The 18,222-nt window shown below is 41.4% G+C and overlaps 1 long non-coding RNA gene across 2 annotated transcripts in view; it reads left to right on the top strand.

The window, feature by feature from the left end:
• The first annotated feature begins 39 nt into the window (after positions 1-39).
• The window catches only part of Gm13990, a 75,145-nt gene continuing 56,962 nt past the window's right edge, over positions 40-18,222 (top strand). The window contains exons 1-2 of one of the 2 annotated variants that reach the window (XR_374895.4): positions 40-611; positions 7,298-7,388. This is a non-coding gene — a long non-coding RNA (predicted gene 13990). Of the gene's footprint in view, positions 612-1,515; positions 1,675-7,297; positions 7,389-18,222 lie in introns of those variants that run through there. The other variant, XR_866655.3, reaches the window with a different exon arrangement.

Below are 18,222 nucleotides of genomic sequence, written 5' to 3'. Positions count from 1 at the left end.
CCATCCAATAGAATCTCACAACCTTCCATAGGGTTATGACTCCACAACTGCCACAGGACGGGCAAGCAGCATGTCACCGTGGTGCCATTGGCAACTGGTTCCTGTTATCTTTCCAGTGTTAGAACTTCTGTGGGTGTGTGGACTTTATGGTTAAGTCTGCCCTAAGCATGGACATACTTCAGGGAGTCTGGTTTCTAGGCAGTATAAAGCAACAGTATTCCTTATTATGCCTGTGGCAAACAGCACTTCCTTTGCCCAAGTGGGATGAAGATGGGGAATTTGGTCTTGTGGCCACAGTGATGCCACCATGTGCCCAACTAACAACCCATTCATCCCATGGGAATTGGGAAGTAAAAGTTACCAGTGTCTTCAAGAGGGAGCAGGGCAACCCAAAACACTTATCTTTGTGAGGTGTGTGTGTGTAGGTTGATTTTATTTCATCCAAAGAAAGAATGCGAACATAGGAGCAAGGAAGGACTTTGCAGTTTTAAATCGGATGGTGCAGATAGAGCCACGGAGTTTCCTCGTGTTCGAAAGTAGCGTGCCAATCTGTGAAGCAGCTTCATTCATGGACATGAGAACCTGTGCTGGATAAATGCAGAGACCAGCAGGTAGAGTAATACCATGAAGATCCAGTTTTGCCTGCAGAGGCTTATGGGCACATCCTTGCTATGGTCTGAGTTTCAGAGACTAAGAATCACCCACCAAAGACTAAGAAATTACTAGAGATTTTTGATATTGACAGTAATTCCTGTGATTATCTCGAATTAGCTCCATTATGTCTCCTTTAATGGAAAGTCATTCACATAAAACAAATAATATACATTTTTTTACACCTGAGCACACGTATATGTCAGTGAATTCTCCACAGCTGCTAACTTCTGTATGTGAGTCACAGAAACCTGTCAACTTTCGGGCCTCTACTCAGGACCACAGAGAGGTGATTTGTGAGCCAGACCGACTTCTTAACATACTGAAGTTTCTAGCAAACTATTCGTAAAATTAACCGCCTCTGATGACCCCCATTACCATCTCCTGAAAGAAGGCATTTCATTGCTTTATGAAGCTGTACACAGAAGAGTAATTAACAATTCAGGCCAATGGCTTCTCCCAGGAATTGATGGTAGGGAGAGTTCATTAACCCCAGCTGGTTATAGCTTCGCCAGGAAATGCCCTGGACCAAGGTTATTGCAGCCCTTAATGGATTGGATAGGGACTTTAACTGGGATTAAAATAAAGCCGAGTCTCCTTCCAGGGGAGCCTTTCTCCTTGAGGGGCTACTGAAGCAAGCTGGGTGAGTGGCAGAGCCTCCAGCTTGGGGCCCTGCAGGGATGAAGACAGCAGATTGCTACCAGTGAGAATCATTAAATCAAGGTGGAAACAGGGCCTTGGGGGCAGGTTAAGGTTTTTGATACAAGCCTCTTCCTGCAGACCACAGATGGCTTGATTAACACCCGGTTCAGCATTCTGAGCAGCTGTTCTCCGCGGTAAAGTTTCTATGCCCGCCCTCTCTGGGGGAAGAGTGGCTGAGATCCATTCCTTGTCTCACTCCCTGCTGTCAGAAGCCTCTCTGCCTTTGTGTGCAACTCTGTTGGGAAACTCTTGCCCCATTCTAGGCTGGAGCCCCTGCTGGAGCTGCTGGGCCTGTGCCCATTTGCTGTGGGGACTGGCCAGGTAGGTGCCCCTGAGCCCTTGGTGGAAGGTGCTGGGGCTCCTCTAGATGCGCGGCGTGGGTGGAGTGGGTGGGAAATGGAAAGCTATCTTCTCTGTTCACCTTTGTCCTCTCATTGAAGGTTGCTAAATGTATATTGGACGACTTCATAAGGAAGTCTGGTTTTGAGGCCCATAGCTGAGTGAGGGTCTAGGACATCATTTTAGAAAATTGTTCCTCAAACACACTGTATCCCCCATGCACTTCTGCATTTATAGTTACTATTATCGTGTAAAATTTAGGTTCATTTATAAAATCTCTCTGAATTTCCCTTCAGAACACATTTCTAGAATTCACGAAAGCATAAATTTGAGCTACTGAAAAGAGACAGATATAGAAATAGATTATACATATACATACATATATACACCCTTACACTATATCTATCCTCTCTCTCTCTCTCTCTCTCTCTCTCTCTCTCTCTCATATCTATCTAGGAGATAACGTTGCCATTTGACCCAGCTTGACTTTCCCTTTTTAACCATGTGCAAGTCAAAATTCAGATGTAATACAGCTTAACATCCAGTAAGTTGAGTTTGAACTGACAAAAGACATATGTATGTCTTTCAAAATGAAATTTATTGAATCACTGCTATTATAATAGTAAATAACTAAAATAATGTATCATGGATTTTATCTCATAACAATAACTGTTGCTTTAAATGTGTTATTTATTCTTCAAGAATATCATAAATCTGTTTTAAAACTATTATTTTAAATTATTCATGTGTCTGGGTATTTTGACTACAGGTATGTCTGTGTACCATGTGTGTGCCTGGTGAGTATGGAGATCAGAATAGTCAGATGCCCTGGAAATGTAGTTACAGTTGGTTGTGAGCGGCCCTGTGGGTGCTGGGAATCAAATGTAGGCCTTCTACAAGACCAACATTTGGGGCATCCAAGGTTAAAATTATTGTCTCAGATAATTTATTTTGATCAAATCCTTTGTGTAATCCCTTCCAGATCTAGCCTCATATCTCCAACTTTGTGTCTTTTTAAAAAAAGCTCACAAACTCCTAGATGTAGGGCCATCAAGTGAGCTGTGCTCAACATACCAGATGCAAAGTCCTAAAGAAAACTGGTTCTTCCTTCCTCAGAAACCATCCACTGTACATAGCACCCGCGTCTCAGGTAGGGTCTCCTCACTGTGCTGGAATGGTGACTGTATTGGCTAGTTTTGTGTCAACTTGACACAGCTGGAGTTATCACAGAGAAAGGAGCTTCAGTTGAGGAAATGCCTCCATGAGATCCAACTGTAAGGCATTTTCTCAATTAGTGATCAAGGGGGAAAGGCCCCTTGTGAGTGGGACCATCTCTGGGCTGGTAGTCTTGGGTTCTATAAGAGAGCAGGCTGAGCAAGCCAGGGGAAGCAAGCTAGTAAGGAACATCCCTCCATGGCCTCTGCATCAGCTCCTGCTTCCTGACCTGCTTGAGTTCCAGGCCTGACTTCCTTTGGTGATGAACAGTAGCATGGAAGTGTAAGCCGAATAAACCCTTTCCTCCCCAACTTGCTTCTTGGTCATGATGTTTGTGCAGAAAGAGAAACCCTGTCTAAGACAGTGACCATCTTGACCTTGGTGCAGGTAGCCATAGACTGTATTAATTCAATAGTCAGTGGTCCTGTCACATGCAGAAGATGGCTTTGATCTGGTTATCCCTGACCTCTGTTGTTTTGTAAAAAGATGTATTTATCTATTTTTATTTTATGTGTATGTCTCTGAGCCTTGGGGAGGAGATGTGATGTGATGTGATGTGATGTGTGTGTGTGTGAGTGTGTGTGTGATGCAGATATCCTATTTGTGCCTGACCACTTCACTGACACTTATTCTCTGCAGTTTGACCATGGCTCTCTCACCAAAAGCAGTTCATTCAGAAGTACTGAAGTTAGAACTTCAACATAATCATTTGGAAGGATATAACTCCACCCACAATTGAGCCTAAACACTTTTGTACCCTCCATGACCATACACCCAGTCACCTGAGGGATGCTTACTTGTGGCAGAACCTGTGAGTGTTCTTGTCTCCCCTCCCTTCTCATAAAATCATGCCAGTGAGGGCTCCAGATGTAGTACAAAGGGAAGCGAATGCTTAGCCTGTATGAGACTCCTGGGCTCAGTTCTTGATATACATACACCCCTCCTTCAAGAAGTACATTTATATAATCATTGTTTCCCCCCCTCAGTATAACAAGATGACAACATAACTATTTCAAGTTTTGAGTATATATATAATTAAATTATGAAGAAAACAAAAAAAAAGAACGACTGTTTCATTGAAACTAGAAAAAGCTTTTAAAGTGTTCAACATGTATGACACTCTCAATATTCTTTTAGTTGATTTTTCTGCAAATCAAAACATGAGAGAGAGGAAAGAGAATTTCTTCAACCATAACAAGAACAAGGGCATTTCCACAGTTGTGATGCAGGTCTGATATTCTGCATGCCATTCAGTGCACCCTTTGTATTGGCGATGCATTTTTTTTTTTAATTTCAATGTGATAACTTCTTCTGAGATAACTCCATGCATGGTAGACACTTTAGCCAAACTTTGCTTTATTCATTTTCATGTGTAAATAAGCATGTGGTGTTATGCACATGCTTATTTAAATGTATGTGGCGCTTGCATATTTGAGTGCACATACACCTCTGTGTGTGTACACATGAGATTTGAGGGTGACATCTAGAGTCTTTCCCCATTGCTTTCCACTTTGTTCATGGAGGCAGGGTTTCTCAGTTGACCCCAGTTCTCACAGCTGGGATTTCCCATGAGCCTCCTCAGAGCTCTAGAATTACAGGTGAGCTGCCCCTCCCACCCAGCATTAGCTTGGATGCTAGGATCTGAACTCAGGTCCTCACATTTGTGTATCAATAGCTTGGATATTTCCTCAGCCCCTTTGCTTATTTTATGTTCGTGTCTATAGCTTTGCTTTCCATATTGACAGTTGAGTGTGATCATTATTAATTATGAATTTCCTAAACAGGGTGAATTAGAGTCTCAGCATGTGAATTCATAAAGTTCACAAAACTCCTATGTGACTTCATGTTCTTTTCCAAGTCTTCTAGCTCTGTTTTCTCTGTTACTGATGAAAAAACAATTGTTTAATTTTTTTTTTTTTTACTAATCCCATTGGCTAGAGAACCTTTCTAAACATTGAGAGTTTGAGTATCTCTTGTTTAATTAAAGTAATATGTTTATACTCTTAAGTGATATGTTGTTAGTTGAGGCTACATATTTCATCTTTATTAATTTAGCTAATGAAAGATGATGAATATATCATATTTCTGATCCAGGAAATGGGTTGACTCAAGATAAATACAGAACTAAGCTTTGCAAGGGAGACAAATGTGGGTTATACTCTACTCTGTGATGTAGTAGGTTTGCTGGTGGGGGTAGGTAGGCAGTGCTTTGAGATTCACATGAACAGCCTGTAATTTTGGTGATTTAAGTGAGCTTTGGTAGGGCAAGGACTTCCTGTTGACTGGAATCCTAATGTAGAGAACTCTACCAAATAATGGAAGGCTATTATATAAGCAGAGATAAACAGTGACTTTGAAGGCACTATAAGTCCAGCGAGGGCAAAATTCACTGTCATTTTATATAGAACATTAGCAGTTGTGTTACAAGAAAAGTAATGGTTCAACATGATTTTAAATGGGATGTAGGAATAAAATTATTAATTTAAAGATTTAAATTTATTTTTAATTAAAAAAGCTGTACTGTGTGTGTATGTGCTTTGTCTGTATGTGTGCATGTATACCACAGGCATGCCTTGTTTTCTCCAAGGCCAGAAGAAATTAAATCCCCTGACACTGAAGTTACAGATAGTAGGTGATGGGAATCAAACCCAGGATCTCTGGAATATTATATACTCTTACACTCTTATAAAGGAAAACATTTTCAGAGGTTTTGTCCATTATTGTCATGGTGGGAAGCATGGAAGACATGCAGGCAGACATGGTGCTGGAAAGGTAGCTGAGAGTTCTACATCTGATCTGCAGGCAGAAGAAGTGGGGTGGGCATGGGGCGTGGCTTGAACATTTGAAACTCCAAAGCCCACCGCAGCAGCATACTTTTCCAACAAGGCCACACCTATTCTACTAAGGCCATTTCTCTTAATAGCACCACCCCCTGGTGACCAAGCATTCAAATGTATGAGCCTTTGGGGACCATTCTTATTCAAACCACCACAACCACCAAACTGTTAACTTTAAAATGAATATTTTTAAAAAATAATCATGTGAGTTTTTTTTAATTGGGTATTTTCCTCATTTACATTTCCAATGCTATCCCAAAAGTCCCCCATACCCTCCCTCCTACTCCCCACTCCCACCTTTTGGCCCTGGCGTTCCCCTGTACTGGGGCATATAAAGTTTACAAGTCCAATGGGCCTCTCTTTCCAGTGATGGCCGACTAGGACATCTTTTGATACATATGCAGCTAGAGTCAAGAGCTCCGGGGTACTGGTTAGTTCATAATGTTGTTCCACTTATAGGGTTGCAGATCCCTTTAGCTCCTTGGGTACTTTCTCTAGCTCCTCCATTGGGGGCCCTGTGATCCATCCAATAGCTGACTGTGAGCATCCACTTCTGTGCTTGCTAGGCCCTGGCATAGTCTCACAAGAGACAGCTCTATCTGGGTCCTTTCAGCAAAATCTTGCTAGTGTATGCAATGGTGTCAGCGTTTGGAAGCTGACTATAGGATGGATCCCCAGATATGGCAGTCTCTAGATGGTCCATCCTTTCATCACAGCTCCAAACTTTGTCTCTGTAACTCCTTCCATGGGTGTTTTGTTCCCAATTCTAAGAAGGGGCAAAGTGTCCACACTTTGGTCTTCGTTATTCTTGAGTTTCATGTGTTTAGCAAATTGTGAGGGAGCTGTGGTTCCATGGTTAATGCTCTTGCAGAGGAACAGGGTTGGGTTCCCGGCATCCAGGTCAGTGGTTCACCACTGTCTGCAAGTCCAGTTCCAGGGGATCTGACACCTTCTTTTGTTCTCCATAAGCACCTGCATTTATGGGCACATATATAACTCCCTGCAGAAAGATATGCATATACATAATTAGACAATAGTAATAGTTAAATAAATAGTAAAACTACAAGTACTATGTTAAAATATAAAGATATTGCTCAGGACAATTTTTTCCTTTCCTTTTTTTTTATTAGATATTTTCTTTATTTACATTTCAAATGTTATTCCCTTTCCTAGTTTCCCCTCTGAAAATCCCCTATCATCTCCCCTTCCCTCTGCTCCCCAATCCACCCACTCCTGCTTCCTGGCCCAGGCATTCCCCTACACTGGGGCATAGAACCTTCATGGGACCAAGGGCCTCTCCTCTTATTGATGACTGACTAGGCTATCCTCTGCTACATATGCAGCTAGAGCCATGAGTTTCTCCATGTATTTCCTTTGATTGGTGGTTTAGTCCCAGGGAGCTCTGGGGTTACTGGTTAGTTCATATTGTTGTTTTTCCTAGGAGGCTACAAACCCCTTCAGCTCCTTGGGTACTTTCTCTAGCTGCTTAGGACAATTTTTAAGTATAAAAGCATTTGTCTTATAAGAAAGTCTTATGTTGATATTTATTCTAGGGAACCAAGAGGGCTGCAAGCAGCATGAGGATAGTATTTGACTGACGACGGTGTGCAGAGTTGGTGTTCTAAAAGCACTTGTGACTTGGAGGTGAGGGAAAGACCAGCTGGGCCTACTTAGGAGCACTGTGTATTGATCAGAGGTTCAGTTTTGATCTCAAACATGCCAGGAGACCTGACCTAGCAGGTAAGGATGGGGGCAGGGAGGATGTCTAGGAGAAAAGACTCTCAGTCAAAGATAAACAAAGGTAATGATGAATACACCCAGTAATGTATTAGGACACTAAAGGAGGCAGAAGACCATGAGTCTCCAAGTTGGGAAAACTTAACTTGTTTGTTAAAAGTTAAGACATTGTTCCATAAAATCCTGAATCTGTAAAGAGTAAGGACAGAAACTCCCTTCCTCTGAACACCCATCAAATGAGCAAAGTGATCTAGTACATCAGGGCACAGCCTTCTTTTCCAAGTGTTACTTAAAACTGAAAAACTAGAGATGGTTGTCTAGCAAGAGTGTTTCAACTTGATTTCACATTTCTCACCCATGACCTTTGCAGAGGATAGCATGCTACAGTGTCAAAGTTTGAACACACCTGGAAGTACAATAAGGCCTTGTGAATGACACTGAAGATCCCAAATTTTCGATGCAGCCAATTTGTGATAGATGTAAAGGTTCAATAAGATTTTTTTCTTACATATAAAAACTTTAGGCACTCCAGTTTCTAACTAAATCATAAACCAGCCAAGGGCAGGACTCTAATGTATACTGTTACATGCCTGTATCCAGGCTGTGTTATGGTTACCACTGTCAATGTTGTTTCCTCTCTTTTATATCCTTTTGTGGTTGTTGAATTACACATGAGAGCTACTGATTTTTCTGTAATAACAGCATTCTGTCAGCTCTCTGATGGGCTGTCTCCTCTCTTCCTTCTCATTGCATCTTCAGGTGGATCTCTTTCATTTTCCGGATATAATTCCATCATCTACACATAAAGATGGTATCACAGTTCTCTTTCCAGTGGGTACAGCACTTTGTCTTCTTTCTCTGTCGTCTAATACTTAGGGAAACTTCAGAGGCAATGCACAAAGATTTCAAAAGAAAGCTTAGGTCCACTTCTGAAAAAACACAGAAGTAGGGATGGGCAAACAGTTCTCAAGCAGAAAATCTTATACAGGTAACAGACTTCTTGATGTGGACACAGAGTTCTAATAACAATTCTGTAGGCTTTTCTTCTGAAAGAGTTAAACATAAAATGCACACGCTAAAATAATGTCAAGAATAGCGAGCAAGATGCTGAATAAAGCCACATGCTCAGTTGTGGAGGTGAGGGCCAATGTCAAGGGTAAGATGGAAAAGGAGTATTTCCATATCTTATTATCTTTCGGATTATAGCTTTTAACCAAGAATGCATTAGGTATAATTTAAAACCATAAACACAGAATTGTAACAAACAGGATTGAGACAATGTAAGATTCTAAATCAGAGAAACGTACATTCCTGAGCTACGAGACTATGAGTGTCATGAAGCACTATGGGAAGTGTTATTCTTGATATAAAACACAAGCCTCAATGATTTTAAAATAAGGAAAAGAAGGGGGGCTGGAGACACAGCTCAGCAGTTAAGAGCACTGGCTATTCTTTCAAATGTTCTAAGTTCAATTTCCAACAACCACATGGTGGCTCAGAACCATCTGTCATGGGATTTGATGCCCTCTTCTGGTGTGTCTGAAGACAGAGACAGCGTACTTACATAAAAGAAATAAATAAAATAAAAAAAACCAAAACAAAGAAACAAACAGAAAACAAGGGAAAAGAAAGAAAAGAAACTCAAGGTAGACACACACATGGTTTTAAAATACTACACATCAATGAGATACTGACTTTGTAAGTAAAGAGAACTGTGGACCTGGGAGTAGAGTGGAGAGGAGGGTTATAGACAGCCTGAAAGTAGGTTGTCACTGAATTAGAGAAGGTGGGCATTCTGAAAATGATGGACTTCTGGTACAATTTGGAAAAAAGAAGCTAGGTCTAATACAGGAAGATACCTGGAAATAAAATAATCTGGAGCATCCATATCATTAGCACTATAGAAGATCAGAGCTTTTGAGAACATCCCAGGCTGAGGCATGGTGGTGCACACCCTTACTCCTAGTGTTTGGGAGGCAGAGGCAGGCATTTTCTGTGAGATCCCGGCCAGGCTGTTCTACAGAGTGAGCTCCAGGACAGCCAGAGCTACATGGGGAGACCCTATTTCAAAACAAAAGAAAGGGAAGAGAACCTCTCTGACAATGTGAAGTGGGGGGAATACACTCCCAAACAATGATAATGTGGCTTTCTCACTCCATATTCCTTCTACTTACCTATCTAGAGGGTGCCTTCTATAAAATATTTGTTTATAAGAGCATCTACAAGAGAAAAAAAATCAGATACAAACACCACTCAGGCGCTAGGAATTCTTTTTTCTTCAGCCCTAGTAGAACTTTGGAATCATACCCAGCTGGTTGTAGAGAAGTCAGTATTACACATGCAGAATGATGCCACCTGCCTTCCCCAGGTGCCTTTACCTTATAGCAGGCTTCTTCTTGTCGTTCTAGAACAGTGATTCTCAACCTGTGGGTCACAACCCCTTTGGGGGTTGAATGTCCTTTTCACAGGGGTTCCCTAGACAACCTGCATATCAGATATTTATATTACGATTCAGGACTAGCAAAATTATGATTATGAAGTAACAACAAAAATAATGTTATGGTTAGGGATCACCATGACATGAAGAACTGTATTAACAAGTGGCAGAATTAGAAAGGTTGAGAATGTACTAGAAGATTATATTTGGTTTGGTGACTTTTCAATCCACTGTGACTAGGTTGCTATGGTTCCTCAGCATCAAAACTTGGTACCATTTCCTCTGAGTGTCATTTGTTGCCATTCTTTCTGGGTGAGATGCCTAGCTACATCCTTAAATGTAACTGTTTTCCAAAAGCTCAGTCATATCTATTTCTTCTTTAGAAACTGCAGCATCCTGAGAACATCTCCTTTCTGAAAGATGCTCTCAGAGATGTTCTGAGAGATGTTTATGTGATAACCCTCCTTTCTGTCACCTGGATCAAACATGCTATTATCATACAGTGGTTGCTGATCTCTGAAGTTTGAAGGATCATTCAGATCTTGCTCTTGACATAGTCAAGATTGTCTGTGGGCCAGCAACTCAGGGTCCACTCTTTCTGGGGGAACTCTAGCTTCTGGGTTAGGTCACAGGTCAGAGTGCCTCCCATGAGAAGTACTGAGTCCTCAGGCTTTGTATGTATACCACAGATCTTGCTCACTCTTTTGTGGGTGGGACTTGGGGACTATTAAAAAAACAGACAAGAGAGGCGAGTATACTTCTCTAAAGAAACCAGTAGCATTCTCACCCCATGAACCTGTCTCAGCTACTATTGCTCCAGGCACCCTGGGCTCACCAAGAGCCTGCACAGCTCAAGTTCTGTCATGCAGTTTTGTTCCTTCTGGACATTGTAAATTGGAGACATTTTGATTCTTTGCTTGGGGTTCATTGGCAATAATGAGTGTTCTATGGCCATAATGTCTATAAACCTTCCACTGAGAGTTTTTGTCCTCGGCTCTCCAGTTTGACTTGATTAGAAAGTCATTGTCTTGAACAAGCACCAACCGTTAGATGACTTGTTCTCTCACTGCCTCTTGAAGCTTGTTTGCACTGGGGATAGATCTTTCTCCAACTGGGAATTTGAAGTCCCATATGACTTTTCCTGCTCAACTTCCATTATAAAACAATGCTTTGGTTCATCAGTAGATCCTTGAAACATTGAACTTGCTGGGCTTGAGGCTTTCAATACCCTGACAGTCAGAGACAGTTGCTAGAGGGGAGAGGCTGTGCCTTGGGAAGGAAGGTTTGCTGACAACTCTTTCCATGTTATCATAGTTAGGTGTGTGCTGCTGTGAGAAAATGCCATGGCCAGGCTGAGGAAGAAGCTGGGGAGGAAAGGGACTAACAGGTCATAGTCTACCACCATGGGAAGCCAGGGTAGGACTCTCATGGTGGAACTCAAAGTAGGAACCTGAAGGCATGAACTGGAGTTCATGGAGACCATGGAGAAACACAGCTTACTAGTGTACCTTTCCTGCTTTGTTCAGTTGGTTTTCTCCGGCACTCTAGGACCATCTGCCCAGGGATAGCACTGCCTATGGTAAGCTGAGCCCTTTTGTATAAATGTCAATCGAGTAAATGCCCATAGGTTTACCTAATGGCCAATTGATGGAGGGGCATTTTCTCCATTGAGGTTTCTTCTCAGATGACTCTAGCATGTCTCAAGTTGACAGAAGCTAATCTGCACACACTTGAAGCACATCAACTCCTTCACAAGCACCTACTTATGGTTTTATATCCCTACTTAGGTAGGGAAGGAAAGGAAAGTAGACGTTCTTACTTAAATGACACTGTGGCCTAGCTAGGCTGATGGTATCTTTATTTTTTTCTCAAATGTAGGTCAAATCCAGATATCTGTGGTTTTTCTCTCAGTGTTTGAGAGTTTTGATATTCTGCTTCCTTTTCTGCTGTACATTTGCTTGTCTTGGTGGCCATGAAATGTCACATGGTTTTCAGGACTGGGTACAAAATGAAAAAAATGAATGAATAACCATCTGATAAATTAAGTATTTCAAAGGTAGGTACAATGCTACCCTAGCATAGACAAGGCCCTGGATTCAGTCCTCAGCATTGCAAAGGATTATTATCATCAAGGAAAATGAATCAACCAAGAGATAGAATGTTGGAGTAATGTTTTTGTGCGCTCTGTAAAGATTATCCTTGTACTATTCAGATGCTGATTTCTAAACCCGCAGAGATCTGAATACAAGCTGGATTTGGGTATTGTTAACCATTTCCTGACTCACCTTCTGATTGGTTAAAATAAAAACCCTATGACCTATAGCAAACACCAGAATAGTAGGTGGGAGAGAGAGAGAAAGGGGTGAGGGAGAGGGAGAGGGAGAGGGAGAGGGAGAGGGAATGGGGTTAGATGTTTCCTCTCTCACTGAGGGCACATAAGGCAGTCCAGCAAGTAGGGCATAACCCATGTACAAGCAACAACTTTTGGGATAGCCCCCCCATTCCAGTTGTTCAGGACCCACATGAAGGTCAAGCTGCTCATTTGCTGCATATGTGAAGGCAAGCATAAGTCCAGCTTGTGTATGTTGGTTGGTGGTTGTGATGGTTTGTATATGCTTGACCCAGGGAGTGGCAGTAGTAGGCAGTATGGCCTTGTTGGAGTAGGTGTGTCACTGTGAGCATGGGCTTAAGACCCTTATCCTAGCTGTCTGGAAGTCAGTATTCTGTTAACAGCCTTCAGATGAAGATGTAGAATTCTCAGCTCCTCCTGTACCATGCCTGCCTAGATGTTGTCATGCTCCCACCTTGAACCTCTGAATCTGTAAGCCAGCCCCAATTAAATGTTGCCCTTTATAAGACTTGTCTTGGTCATGGTGACTGCTCACAACAGTAAAACCCTAACTAAGACAGTAGTTAAGATTCTGAGAATCCAGGTTAGTTGATACTGGTCTTCCTACGGAATTTCTATCCCCTTTGGGGCCTGCAATTCTTCCTCCTACTAGCCCATAAGAGTCCCCAAGCTCCATCCACTGTTTGGCTGTGGGTGTCTGTATCTGTCTGAGTCAGTTGCTGGGTGGAGCCTTTCAGAGGACTGCATGCCCCTGCCTGCAAACATAACAGAGTATCATTAGGGATTGGTATTTGCCTGTGGGATGTATCTCAAGTTGGGCCAGTTATTAAAAACCCAAACTCTTGACCCCAAGTTCATGGTGCTCCTCAGATGGCTTAGCTCTTGCTTCTTATTCCCAAGCTACACAGGCTCTCTGGACTCTGATTGTCACTCATCAACCATGCATGTCAGCCCCACAGTCGATTCACACTCTCCTAGGATAATTATGAACTTAAGGTTTAATGTTATTATTATTAATAATAATAATCCAAATATTATTTTTACTTAAATAAAATTTATTTTTATTCTATGCAACGTATCTAAATTTTATTTTTTATTTTATTATTTTAAAAACTGTGTGTCCACATGAGTGTATGTGCCCACTGAAATCAGAAGAGGGCCCAGGATCCCTTGGATCAGCAGGTACAGGCAGTTGTGAGTCTTGCTGTATAACTCATGTTGGCCTTGAACCTAGGATCCTCCTGCCTTGCCCTTCCAAGTGCTACAATTCCATCTGTGCACCACACTACATCTTGCTCTCATTACTTGTACAGCGAGTGCTTTATGTACAGGGCCATCTCCTGAGCTGTCACCAGATTTAGATGTATAATAACTGACCCTCATTTGATAGAATTTAGAGGTGGGGCCTTGGAGAGATGCTTATGCTCAGGCAAAGTCCTGACAATGTAACCCCATGATGAAATTGTTAACCTTGTGTCTTAGTCGGGGTTTCTATTTCTGCACAAACATCATGACCATCATGACTAAGAAGCAGTTGGGGAGGAAAGGGTTTATTCAGCGTACACTTTCCACATTGATGTTGATCATGCTGTTCATCACCAAGGAAGTCAGGACTGGAAGTGAAGCAGGTCAGGAAGCAGGAGCTGATGCAGAGGCCATGGAGGGATGTTTCTTACTGGCTTGCTTCCCCTGGCTTGCTCAGCCTGCTCTCTTATAGAACCAAGACTACCAGCCCAGGGATGGTCCCACCCACAAGGGGCCTTTCCCACTTGATCACTAATTGAGAAAATGCCTTACAGCTGGATCTCATGGAGGCATTTCCTCAACTGAAGTTCTTTTCTCTGTGATAACTCCAGCTTGTGTCAAGTTGACACAAAACTAGCCAGTACACCTTGTTACTGGTATGTACTATTTGCATAAAATATTGGGTTTTATTGTGACATTTTCACATATGGACATAGCATACTTCGGTCAGATCCACGACTCTGTTGCCTGGTTCCTTAGGGTGACCTCCTTTTCGCTCGCGATCCCTTTCTGTTTCCTCTAGACTCAGTAGATGAGAGAAAATGCACAATGATTTAACACAGTGATGTACACTTCTATTCACTTCTCTGCCAATGGCCTGATTCTGACCTTGTCCACCCACTGCCCTGCCATCATAGAGAAGGAAGAAGTATACGGTAGAGGCGAAAAAGGCCAAAATAAATGTAGGGCCAAAAAATAAAAAGCACATTTCTCTGCTCTCTAGCAATCAACTCTCACTGCTTGGAGCCTGACCCAGGGCCTTGTAATGTCTTATACAAACAATTGGAATCTAACTCCTAATGACCCCTGGCACCTCATCTCAGGAAGGACAGATTGTGTGATAAAATTTACTCCCTGACAAGAAGAAAGTGAGTCCATCTCATCTATTCAAATACCACCCCCCCCCCCACATGGCCCAGGAGACAAGGCCAGGTAACTTCTTATTAACTGCTATAGAAATAGACCATTCACATTCAGTGGGGATTTTCTCTGTGAGAATCATACACTTTGTTTTTGTCCACAGAGTGGATTTTTTTTTAAATCTCCAAAAGAGAATTCTTATTTTATTTTCCCTTGCTTTCTTGAGTGATAACAAATTTGCAAAAGTAACATGATTTTTTTGGCTTTTATTGATTTATTTTTATTACTTATTCATTAATTTTTTTTCATTCAGCAGATTTTGATCATGTTTTCCCTCCCTCAACTCTTTTCAGCTCTTCCCTACCTCCCTACCCACCCAATTTCATGTTTCTCTTCTCTCTTTCAGGTACACAAAAAAGCCCTCAAAAAATGAAAAATGAAAATCAAAACAAAACAAAACAAAAAAGAAAACCTCAGAAAAGAATTCCCAAACAAACAAACAAAAATGAAATAAAAAGCTTACCAGACCCCCCCCCCCCCCCGCCCCCACCTGCTGCTCCTGGGCACGGAGCCTGTGACTGTGAAGTAGGGTTGCTATACCCAGTGTCTCTCCATGGGAGAAATCTGATTTTCTCTTTCCTTGCTGGTATCAATTGTAAATACCTGCTTGGTTAGGGATGAGACTTTATGACTCTTTCACTTTCTCAGCATTAGGAGTCTGCACAGGTCTAATCTGTGCAACTCTGTGCATGTTGCCTTATCTCTGGGAGCTCATATTTGCTTTGGTCCTGTTGGGTTTGGAAGACACTGTTTGCTTGGAGTAACTCACCACTTCTGGCTCTTAGAATCTTTCCATTTCCTTTTCTGCATAGATCCCCGGGGCCATGAGGGCAAGGGTTGGATGAAGACATCCTATCCAGGAACGAGTGCTCCAAAGTACTTCACTTTCTGCCACACTTTCCAGGAGTGGGTTTCTGTGTTAATTACCATCCACTGAAGGAAATGCTCTTTTAATGGGGCTGAGTGAGGAACTGATCCATGGGTATAGCAATATGTCACTAGGATCACTTTATTACTATGTTCCTTCAGCAGAATAACAGACCTGCTTGAGCTCATGATCTATCTACTCTCATGTTCTTGATCATTTTAGTAGTATGGGTTCCAACTCACAGAGTGGGCCTTACTTACATCCAATAAAAAATGTTGTTGGCTACTCCCATAGCTTTGTGCAACTCTTGCACCAGTATGCCTTGCAGGTGGGTTGCTGTTATAGGTTACAGGGTTTGCAGCTGGCTGATAATGATGACTAGCTTTCTTTAGTAACATGCAGAGTAACTACCGGGGTCATGACAAATAGTCCCATAGGGGTTGAAGCTTCTAGCAGGACACTAGATCTGATTCTTCACATTTGATGATGTAAGTGTTGTCTTCAGTAGCAGGGCCCTGCTATCAGATTGTGGAGAGCACAGCCCTGGAAAGAGCCTGTAATGTTTAGGGAACCCTGTGGGACCCCATTGGCCAGCAACTCAGTAAGATGGAATCCATTCTTGGTACAGCAAGTTTTACTTGGTGGCATCTGATACTTAGTTGGGACATTATTTTGCCCTCTTATTTGGTGACTCCATTTAAATTCCTTTTTTATGTATGTATATTTTAGAAAATGTACCATATTTCATTATTACAGGTGCTTTTCAATTTCTGGCTATTATGAGTAGAGCAGCAATGAAGATGGATGAGCGAGTGTCTCTGAGGTAACATGAAGAGTCCTTTGGTATAGGTGGATTTTGAGGTAGATAGGTTTTGGCTTCCTGAGGAATCTCCATATTGATTTCTACAGTGTTGGTACAAATCTGCTCCACCATCAGCAAAAAATAACCTTTTCCATTTTCCTGCATCCTTGGCAGCACGTGTTGTCATTTGTATCGTTGATCTTGACCATTCTGACTTGGGTAAGAGAAAATCGCAGGGTAGTTTTAATTTGTGTTTCCCTGATGACTAAGGAGGTTAAACACTTCCCTAAGTGTTTCATACCTATTTATGTTTCATCTTTTCAGACCTCTCTGCTTAGTTCTCTACACCATTTTAAATTGGGTTATTTGTTTGATTTTTCTAGTTTTTAAAAAGCATATGTTCTAGATTCTTTCCCTCTATCAGATGGATAGTTTCTTTAAATTTATTTCCATTTTGTAGGTTTCTGCTTTACCCAAATGATGGTGTCCTTTTTGTACAAAAGCTTTTCAGTTTCATGAAGTCCCGTTTATTAATTGTTGTTCTTGGTTCCTGTGCTCATGGTGTTATGTTCAAAAAGTCTTTTTCCATGTCAATGGTTTCAAGATTATCCTCTATTTACGTTTCTAAAAGAATCAGGGTACCTGGCCTGATGCTGAGGCCCTTGATCCATTTAGAGTTGAGTTTTCTGCAGGGTGATAGATATGATTTTTTTAAAATAATTTTTGTTCTTATCAGTTCTAGTAAATACTTTTATGTGCCCTGCTCCCATGCCTTGAGCCTTTTATTACCAGCATGACATTTATCACATTCTTGCCATCTGCTCATCTGTTGTATGGCTGGGCTTACTACATACATACATGCATACATACATACGTACATACATACATACATACATACATACATACATACACTGCAGGTATAGTGCATGTGCTACAGTAAATATAGGTGTGAAGGTACAACTGTGACATGCTAACTTTGATTTCTTTAACTAGATTCCCTGGAGTGGCATATATGACTTATATGGTAACTTTATATTTACTTTTCTGAAGACCTTCTAAATTAACTCCATAGTGACAATATTAATTACAAGCTTTCATTAAAAGAGAGTGATATTCCAAGTAAGAATATATCAAGAGGAAAGCTCCCTGAAAACAAGAAAATGGTTTTAGTCATGTTTCTGATGCTATCACAAAATACTTGAATCTGGAAACTTATATTTTAAAAATGTTTATTCAGGAAAATAACAGTTTTAGGGCCCAGACACCCAAGATCACCATCATTTTAAAAAAATATTTTGTCAAAGTCTCCTTTGGCTTCATCATAACATTTCAAAGAAATGGGAAGAAAATAGTTAAGTTCAGAAGAGGCCACGTTCTCAAAGTGTCTTTGCTGCTTAATAACCCACAATCATAAGAACTTACTTTATGAGACTAGGATTGTTTTTGCTGAAGGCAGTGACCCCAGTGACATAATGACTTTCTAGTAGATGTTACTCCTTAAGGTTCTCACAACCTCCCAACACCACTACACTGGGACCAGACTTCTATATGAATTTTTGAAGACACAATAAACCATATCAAGTCTATAGCGGGGCCCTCACTAGGAACTGAAATAACTGGCCAGATTCTTGGTCTTAGACATTCAATCTATACAGCATAGAGGAAAATACTTCTTTTGTAAAAACAAGCCTCCTATCTTTTCCAGTAGCAGCCTTTCCATCTTCTCTGATTTCGAGCTGTGGATGTCTTAGATTTGTCAGTTTCAGGATCTGGACTCAGGAGCTGACATTGCAATTACAGTTCTGTTTTAGATTAGGATTTTATCAGAATCTCCATGCA

This window comes from Mus musculus, chromosome 2 (genome assembly GCF_000001635.26).
Source record: "Mus musculus strain C57BL/6J chromosome 2, GRCm38.p6 C57BL/6J".
Lineage (NCBI taxonomy): Eukaryota > Metazoa > Chordata > Mammalia > Rodentia > Muridae > Mus > Mus musculus.
Note: the sequence above shows the minus strand (reverse complement) of the source record. Positions and strands in the feature narration are given on the sequence as shown.